The sequence below is a fragment of the Muntiacus reevesi genome, chromosome X (assembly GCF_963930625.1).
Source record: "Muntiacus reevesi chromosome X, mMunRee1.1, whole genome shotgun sequence".
In the NCBI taxonomy this organism is placed as follows: Eukaryota; Metazoa; Chordata; class Mammalia; order Artiodactyla; family Cervidae; genus Muntiacus; species Muntiacus reevesi.
Genome location: NC_089271.1, coordinates 103,485,762 through 103,494,205, shown reverse-complemented (window position 1 = coordinate 103,494,205; position 8,444 = coordinate 103,485,762). Strand labels below are relative to the sequence as shown.

The following is an 8,444-nucleotide window of genomic DNA, read 5'->3' as shown; positions in this document are numbered from 1 at the left end:
CAGGTGGGGGGGATTGGGGGTAGGAGGTCCCTGGCCACCAGAAATACAACCACTGGCATTAAGTCACATCCTTCTCAGACACAAAACCAAACAGTAGAGTGGGAGGGGGCAGTGAAGTGAGCCCCAGCACCTGTCAGGAGCTGGAAAGGGGAGCAGGTACTAGGGGTGGGGAGAGGGGATGGTGGAGGCAGAAAAATGATGAAATTAATAAGCCCCCTTTTCACTGGTTCATTTTTTCCACAGAACTTCACGGAGCCTCTGCTCTGTGGAAGGCCCTGTGTTAACAGTGGGGACACAAGGAGAAGCAGGACACCCCCACACCTAGAGCTATCATCTAGGAGCCACAGTCACAGGAGGAAGGTGGAGAGACATACCATAGTCCCACAGAACAGGCAATATGGGGCACAGCGGTGGGGATCCAGGAGGAGCAATCGAGTGTTGGTGCATGAGCCAAGGCAGTTTGAGGCTTTGGGAAGCTGGGTTCCTTCTGTGGGAGATGATGGTAATGAACCTGAGTGGTGTCAACAGCCAGACTGTAGACGGTGTCTTATGAGTGAGAGGAAAGTCTGGAATCAGGCATGCATTTTAGAAGTTCATCTTCTCTCCAGTAAATCTCCTGGGTCTCAAAAACAAAGTGCACTTTGGTCAGAACAGGTAGACACCTGGGGTTTCTGCCTGAGTCTAAATACACCTGAAAGTTTCCAGATGGGAAATGAGTGAATTTGGTTTGGCACACAGTCTACTCAGTCTCAGGGAATACAGTTGAAGGCATTTCAATTACCACCCTCAGTCTTCTGGTAAGATTTTAATGGGGTTCTTCTTTGAAACTGGCAATTGGACACTTCAACTGATGGGTCAGCTTTCCTAGGTGGTCAGACCCCAAAGCCATAGTGAAGGAGAAAACAGAACAGGCTCTGTCTTGAAACTAGGACTCCATCTTGGGCGGGACTATGGACTTTGAGCTATAGACCCAGTATCTAAGGAGACGACATAACAACTGGAAAAGCAAGACCCCGGAAGGAAGAGCCCCAGGGCTCTCCATCCCCTAAAAGAATACCTTAATTATCTGTGTAACTGAATAGAATCATACATTCTATTATGCTTACTGGGGTATGATCACAGGCTTATTGATAATTGTCCACTGTTAACTAACTGGGCTTAAGGCATATGATCACGGGTTAACTTTGTTTGGATCTTTCTTATTCCTTTGTTCAGACTAGTTTCAGGGAACCTTATACACTTAGGGTACATAAGGTTTTCACAAAATCTGGTCGGGGTCCTTGGCTAAGAGGAGACTCTGTCTTGGGCCCACCGGTGTAATAAGCTGCACTTCACTATCTGCATTATCCTACTGAGGGAGTTTGTTTCCTGGAACTCGTGGCTACAACAATAAAAACTGCACTGAACTTGAATTCACACACCTCAGAATCCTCCCGGAGAAGGCGATGGCACCCCACTCCAGTACTCTTGCCTGGAAAATCCCATGGACGGAGGAGCCTGGTAGGCTGCACTCCATGGGGTCGTGGAGAGTCAGATACGACTGAGTGGCTTCACTTTCACTTTTCACTTCCATGCATTGGAGAAGGAAATGGCAAGTCACTCCAGTGTTCTTGCCTGAAAAATCCCGGGGATGGGGGAGCCTGGTGGGCTGCTGTCTATGGGATCACACAGAGTCGGACATGACTGAATTGACTTAGCAGCAGCAGCAGCAGCAGCAGCAGCAGCGGCAGCAGCAGAATCCTCCTTGGAGGTGAAGAGTGGTGCATTGTGCTTATCCTTGCTGGATTTTGTAAAGAAAGCTCCCAGTGTCCTTTTTCTCCCACTGTCACTTGTCTGATACCTGCCTCTCATGAAGGTCATGGCTGTTGGGGAGACTACAGGCACCTGTGCAGGTGCTCAGGCAAGTTCTATCTTGTGGAGGCAGCTGAGTCTCCCAGGCTACACTCCCTGGCATTAGGAGGTAGGGCCACATATTCACACTGCTGAGACTGTGGCCGAGCATTGCTGCAGACTGTAGGGCAGAAACAGAACTGGAGGGAGTTGGGGGGAGGGGGATCCCCTCCCTGATATTCCCAAGAGCCTTGGAAACTAAATCAGATCTTGCATTGGAAAGTGCCAATAGAAAAAAAGAAAGAAAGAAAGTGCAAGTAGAGAGTAGTGACTAGAAACAGTTGAAGATTCAGGGCATCTTTGGCTTCCTCAGAAACTCCTCAACACATGAAGGGAATTGTCTTCATCACAAGCTATACCTACCAGCTGCTGTCTGTTGAGCACCAGCACTGAGTACACTGCAGGTCAGGGGAGAGACTTCAGGTCCTTGTTCACATCTCTTCTCCATGTGCTTCCTGAAAGCTGCCTGCAGGGAACAGGGGCTCCTTATGTAAACCTACAACAAGTTGGAAATAAATACAAGATTAATTCACCGATTTTAATACAAAGAAAAAAAAACAGTTCATCTAAATAACAATAGCATGCCCTTTAGGGAAAAAGCATCCCATGTGTCTTGATGCCTGGGGTGGGATGGACAGGTATTTTGGATGCAGGTGGTGCCACATCCATGGGCCTGAGATCCCAAGAAGCAGGAAACACTCCTGCCTGACTGACTGATGGAAGATCTGTCCAGGTGCTGTCCATTCAGGGCCAAGGGTGAGGACCTGGGCTCTTCCCAGTGGCACAGTCAGAAGGTAGGTGTTTTTAGGAGAACTACTCTCTTCCTAGAGCCCTCCAGGACAGTTGTGATGTAGACAGGGTGGAAGAGGAAGGAGCCTTTTGGATTCTGGGCACTGCAGATGGTATCTTGGGGGTGGTACAGCCAGAGGGACTGAGGAGGGTGGAGAGCCCTGGGAGCAAGGGGCAGGGATGCAGCCTAGGAGTCTGGAGCTGAACTTCAAGCCAGAATCACATGAGGACCACACAGTCCTCTCCCTCTGCCCTCCTTCTGGGGTCCATCCTTCTCTCCCTTTCCCTTTATCACATGGCAGGGCTGGGTCATGAGAAGAGGAGACATGTGGATGGGGAACTGGTGCCTGAACCTCTGCAGAGAGGAGCGCAAAGAACCAGGTGGGAACCATGGTTCATAGGTCAGTAGGACTGTTATGATATCTCCTGGGGGAACCATCTCCCTCTGGGAAGAGCATGTCCTGTCACCACCATTAACAGAGTGACCAGTAGCCACATGAGGCTGGGCAGTGTGACTCCAATGTACTTAGTGTGTTCCAGCGCCTGGCCTTCTGCCTTAACATAATGTGAAGTCAAATGTAAATAGCTAGAAGTGGCTAACGGCTAGATAGCCCCGCTGAGGAACTGCAGAACCTACATGAGGGACCAGAAACACAACTTCCCCTCTGGGTCACTAGGAGTGGTGGTAGGTGGGGTCACTGTTCCCTCTGGTGCCAGGACCATGTATCTTACTTAGTGGGGGAACTAATGATGACCGATGTGGAGTTTGTCCAGTCCCTGGAGGGTGAAACCCCAGCACCACGGGCTCTCATATCCCAGTGTGCACCTCACATGTGCTTCGTAGAAGTCATTCTGCTGCTCCAGGAGACCAGCAGCTCTGGAACCTGTGGTCTCAGGGCAATGGGGGCTTTGGTGTGAGGGTCCAGGCTTGGGTCAACTCAGAGACATCCTGTACCTTGCAGAGCTCAAGATGAGGACCCTGAGGAAGACAAAAGGACCCCATGGATCCCACCCCTGCTGTCATCCCTAGGCGTCCCTTATGGTGGCATGAGGACTTGGCAGCATGTCCATGTCCCTAACTTTGGCATCCCTGTCTCTGACAGGTTGGGGACCTAATATAAGGGGCGGGCCTTAGAAGGAGAAGGGGAGGATCTTAGGTTCTGAAGAAGTCTGGGTGAGGACCCTGAGGAAGGACTGAGGGGATCCTGGACCTCATCACAGAGTGAACTCAGGGAGCACATAGGGTGCAATGTGCACATGCCGCATTTCCTGACATCTGGGTCTGAGAGAGACTTGGGACCTGCTATAGGCGGCGGGGCCTCAGGTGGGCAGAGAGGAGAATTCCAGGTCTTATGGGGTAAGAAGTTGAGGTCCCTGAGGGGGGACTAAGGGACCCTTGGCCTCAAAGAAAGCTGTCTCCGTTGTCGGTCCTTGGCGACCCTGAGGTAGGATGAGAACCAGAGGTATGGTCTGACTTCCTGACATCTGTGTCTCAGAGAGAATGGGAATCTCGTATAAGGGGCGGGGCCTCAGGTGGGGAGAGGAGAGAATCTGAAGTTCTACCCGAAGACAAGGTAAGACTCTGAGGGAAGATTGCGGGGACCCCCAAGGAGGACTGATGGAACCCCACAGATCCCCGCCCGTCATCGGCCCTGGGAGACCCTGGGGGTGAGAAGAGCACACTACACCTGTCCTGACTTTCTGACATCCGGGTCTCAAGAGAGACTGGGGACCTGTTGTGAGGAGCCGGGCCTCACCTCGGGGAGGACAGAGCCCCGGTCCTACCGGGAGTCAAGGTGAGGACCCTGAGGGAGGAGTGAGGGGAGCCAGACCCCAGAGAAGAGGGGACCCTGGTACTCCCCAGGCAGGACAACCTCGTGCTGCATTTCCTGACATCGGGTCTCAGAGAGACTGGGGACCTGGTGAGAGCAGCGGGGACTCAAAATGGAGGACAGGCCAATTCCAGGTCCTGCCTGGAATCTAGGCTCCAGGCGGGGAAGGACTGAGGCAGTTAGACCCCAACACAGAGAGGGATCCTTGCCTTTGATGGGGGTCTTAAAGGTCCCAGAGTGGGTTGAATACGGTGAGCAGTTTGTCGACCTCTGGCTTAGGGGCCTCAGGAGATGAGGTGTTCAGGCGGAGGGTCGAGGCTTCAGATCCACAGAGGGTGGACTCCATGGACAGGGCCGAACCCACTCTTGTGGTCAGTGCTGGGAGTCTAGGCTGGACGTGAGGTGAGGACCGAGCATCTCCCTAGCCTAGGTAGGACGCACGGGAGGCCCTGGGCAGGTGCGACCACATGTGGGGCCCCTTAGAACTTTCTCTTCAGACTCGGGTCTTGTTCTGAGTTACTCTGCAGGCCCCCAAAGGGCAGGGTCCAGGCCGTGGCAGGGGAAAGGTGGGCACTACAAGGGAGTGACAAGGGGACCACTCCCCCACAGCTGGGGGGGGAACCTGAGTCCAGGGCTGTGCAGAATCTACCCCCGAGGGGCCCCCTCCATTTTTCTCACAGGGGCTCCAGGAACCAGGAGGCAAAGGCAGAGGTCTGAGGCCAGTGTCCAGAGGTCTGAGAGCAGAGGAGGTCCAGGCAGTACCAGGAGTCAAGGTGAGGAGGGTGCCCTGAATGAGCACCAGGGCTTCCCCATCCCAAAATAGACAGAACCCCACAAAGCCCTAATCCACCCACTGTGTCAGCCCCAGAACCTCTGGATGTGCTGGCTGCATGCAGGGGAGCCACTACCCTCCTCCTTCGGGTAACCAGGGGTCAGACCACCCAGGAGGCGGGCTCGTGTTGAGACTGAGAGCACCTCTCAAGAGGAGACCTGTTAGTGGCCTGTGTCGACCACCCAGGGTGTATTTCTTAGCTGAGGCCCATGGTCCACAATGTCCCCTGCCTCACTCCTGTCTGTGGTTTGATCCCAGGCATCATGCTCGTGGTCGAGATGAGTGAGCTGAGCAAGCCCAAGGAAGACATTTAGGACCCAGGCGAGGCCCAGGACCCGGAGGAGGCACAGCTCTTGGAGGCTGAGGGGGGAGAGGCTGCACCCCCCTCGGCCTCCTCCCCACCAGTTTCCTCGTCTGCTGCTGAGGAGGCCTCGCCCCAGGAAGCTCTGAATAAAATGGTGGCTAACATGGCAAAGTTCCTGCTCCACAAGTATCAAACCAAGGAGTCAACCTCTGATACTGAATTGCTGAATACTGTATTGCTGAATACAGTCCTCAGGGATAACCAGGAGCACTACGCGGTGGTCTTCCGCCAAGCAGTTGAGTGCATTCTGCTGGTCTTTGGCGTGGGTGTGAAGGAGGTAGACCCCAGGAAGTACATCTACATCATGGTTGCCTCCCTGGGCCTCAACTTTGATGCAATGCAGAGAGGTGGGCAGGGCCTGACCAAGGCTGGCCTCCTGGTGGTTGTCCTCAGCCTGATCCTCCAGAATAGGGATCTCGGCCTTGAGGAGGAGATCTGGGGAGCACTCACCAAGATGGGGGTGTATGTTGCGAGGGAGCACTCCATCTTTGGGGAGCCCAGGGAGCTGCTGACCCAAGTGTGGGTGCGGGAGGGGTACCTGGAGTACCGGCAGGTGCCTGACAGCGGCCCTGCTCAATACGAGTTCCTGTGGGGTCCCCGGGCCTTTGCAGAGACCAGCAAGGGAGAAATTCACGGAGTATCTGCTCAGGGTCAACCGAAGTGCTTTTTGGTCCTTCTCACTCCCTTCTGCAAAGGATGTGAGGGAGGAGGTAGGGCGACCCTGAGCCAGAGCAGCAGTCAGGCTGATCCGTCCCTCTGTGACTGAAGAGGGAGTAGTCAGCCTTATCACGAGTGATGACCTGGGCCACTTGGGGATCCAAGTGTAGCATTTTTAGGTTCCTGCTCTCTGCGATGACATGCAGATTGATCTCTGTTTTCTTTAGGAATTTTTCAAATGTGTATTTCAGCTTAAGGCTTAATAAACTTCAGTATCTAACTTTGTGAATGACATTGGTCACACGTGTATTTGTGCTTACCCAGTTGAAGGACAAGAGTCTTGCTGTTTTTTAAAAGAGTTTGGGAACTCTCCCATTTATTTCGTGACCCTGAACATGGTAACAGGAGAATGGAATTATAATTATTTTGGAAATGTGAACTTACTTAGCAGTAATGTACTTGGTGAAAGAATTAGAAAATAAAATGTGATTATAGCGAAGTCTTGCTTCTTATACTTTTTGTCTGTCACTTTATACTGTTAAGCTATCTCAGTTTCCCAGGTTATTATTTAAGAAAGTAGGAAAAAAAAAAAAAAAAGAGAATGTAGGAGAAAACTAATCTGACTAAATAAGGCCCTGCTCCCTGGTTCATTTATTCCACAGAACTTCACAGGCCCTGATTTCTGTGACAGGCCGTGTTAGCAGTGGGAAAAGCTGGGTACCCCCACACCTGGAGTGATGAGCTGCAGTCACATGAGGAAGGTGGAGAGACGTCCCCTGGTCCCACAGAACAAGGCAACACGTGGCGGGGCAGTGGGGTTCCAGGAGGAGCCCTCAAGTGTCGGTTCCTGAGTCAGGGTGGTTTGGGGCTTTGTGAAGCTGGGTTCCTTCTGTGGGAGGTGATCGTGATGAGGCTGGGTGCTGGCAGCAACCAGATCTCTCGACGATGTCTTATGGGTGAGAAGAAAATTTGAAATAGCACATATACATTCAAAGTTCCTCTTCATTTGGAGATGAATCTCCTGGGTCCAAAAGACAAAGTGCACTTTGATCAGGATCAAGTAGACGCATGGTTTTTCTGCCTGAGTGTAAATACACTGGAAAGGTTCCAAATGAGACATGAGTGAATTCGGGTTGGCACACAGTCTTCTCAGTCTAAGGTTTATAGCTGAAGACATTTAGTTACAATGTTGCAGAAACCAGTACTCGGGAAACCAAGCATGACACTTGGAGAGTTGGAGAAGCCAGGTTTATTACACCAGCGGGCCCAGAGGAGTTAACACTCCAACCTCTGAGCCTCAAACAAAGGGATTGCAGTTTTTATAGACAGACTGTAGTGGGCAACACTACCTGTTAACAGGCTTGTTTAAACTAAGGGGTTTCTCACGTGTGGGAACAGTGGTCAAGATGGGGAGGGGGATTCCTGACCTGGACAGGTATGATTAAGCAGGTTTGCAGGGGCTGGGTGATTGCAAAGAGCAGGACAAGGATGAGTGAGATAAACTCCAGTTCCTAGCATTGCAAGTCTTCACTTTCTGACGCTATGCGACCTATGTGATCTAGACTTTGCAAGGGGCAAGCTGAGTTACAGAGGCAGAAAGAGAAGGAGGTGCTGTAAAAATTTAACTTTTCCTCTTCATTCCCCCTTTTTGATGCTTCTATCCCTCATTATAGAAAGCATCACCCCATGTTTTTGGTAGGACACTCAGAGCTCCCCATCTTTTATGGGGCTGTATTGAACCATTACCATTTGTAACTTTGTGGATTCAATCCGAGAGGTTATGAACTGGGTAATAGCATTGAGAATACAAGGGCCAAACAAGAGTGCTGCAAAGAGCATGAAGTGAGGACCTGTTAAAGGGAGAAGCCATGATGGCCAACTCCAGATATTGCTCCAGTTACCCCAGGAATTAGCTAGGTTTTCTCTCCTTTTATGATTTGTTCCCTTAGCTGTTGGGCCATGTTCCTGACTATTTCTGACTGGTTTATATAAAAGTAGCATTCTTCATTCAAGAAGAGGCAGAGTCCTTCCTTTTCTGCTGCCTGTAGGTCTAGACCTCTCCTATTTTGCAAAACCACCC

General features: G+C 51.5%; 1 long non-coding RNA gene across 2 annotated transcripts in view; it reads right to left on the bottom strand.

Annotated features, from left to right (window-relative positions):
* Positions 1–2,319: 2,319 nt before the first annotated feature.
* The window catches only part of LOC136154151 (uncharacterized), a 32,233-nt gene continuing 26,108 nt past the window's right edge, over positions 2,320–8,444 (bottom strand). For both annotated transcript variants that reach the window (XR_010660489.1, XR_010660490.1), the window contains exon 3: positions 2,320–2,386. This is a non-coding gene — a long non-coding RNA (uncharacterized lncRNA). The remainder of the gene's footprint in view (positions 2,387–8,444) is intronic.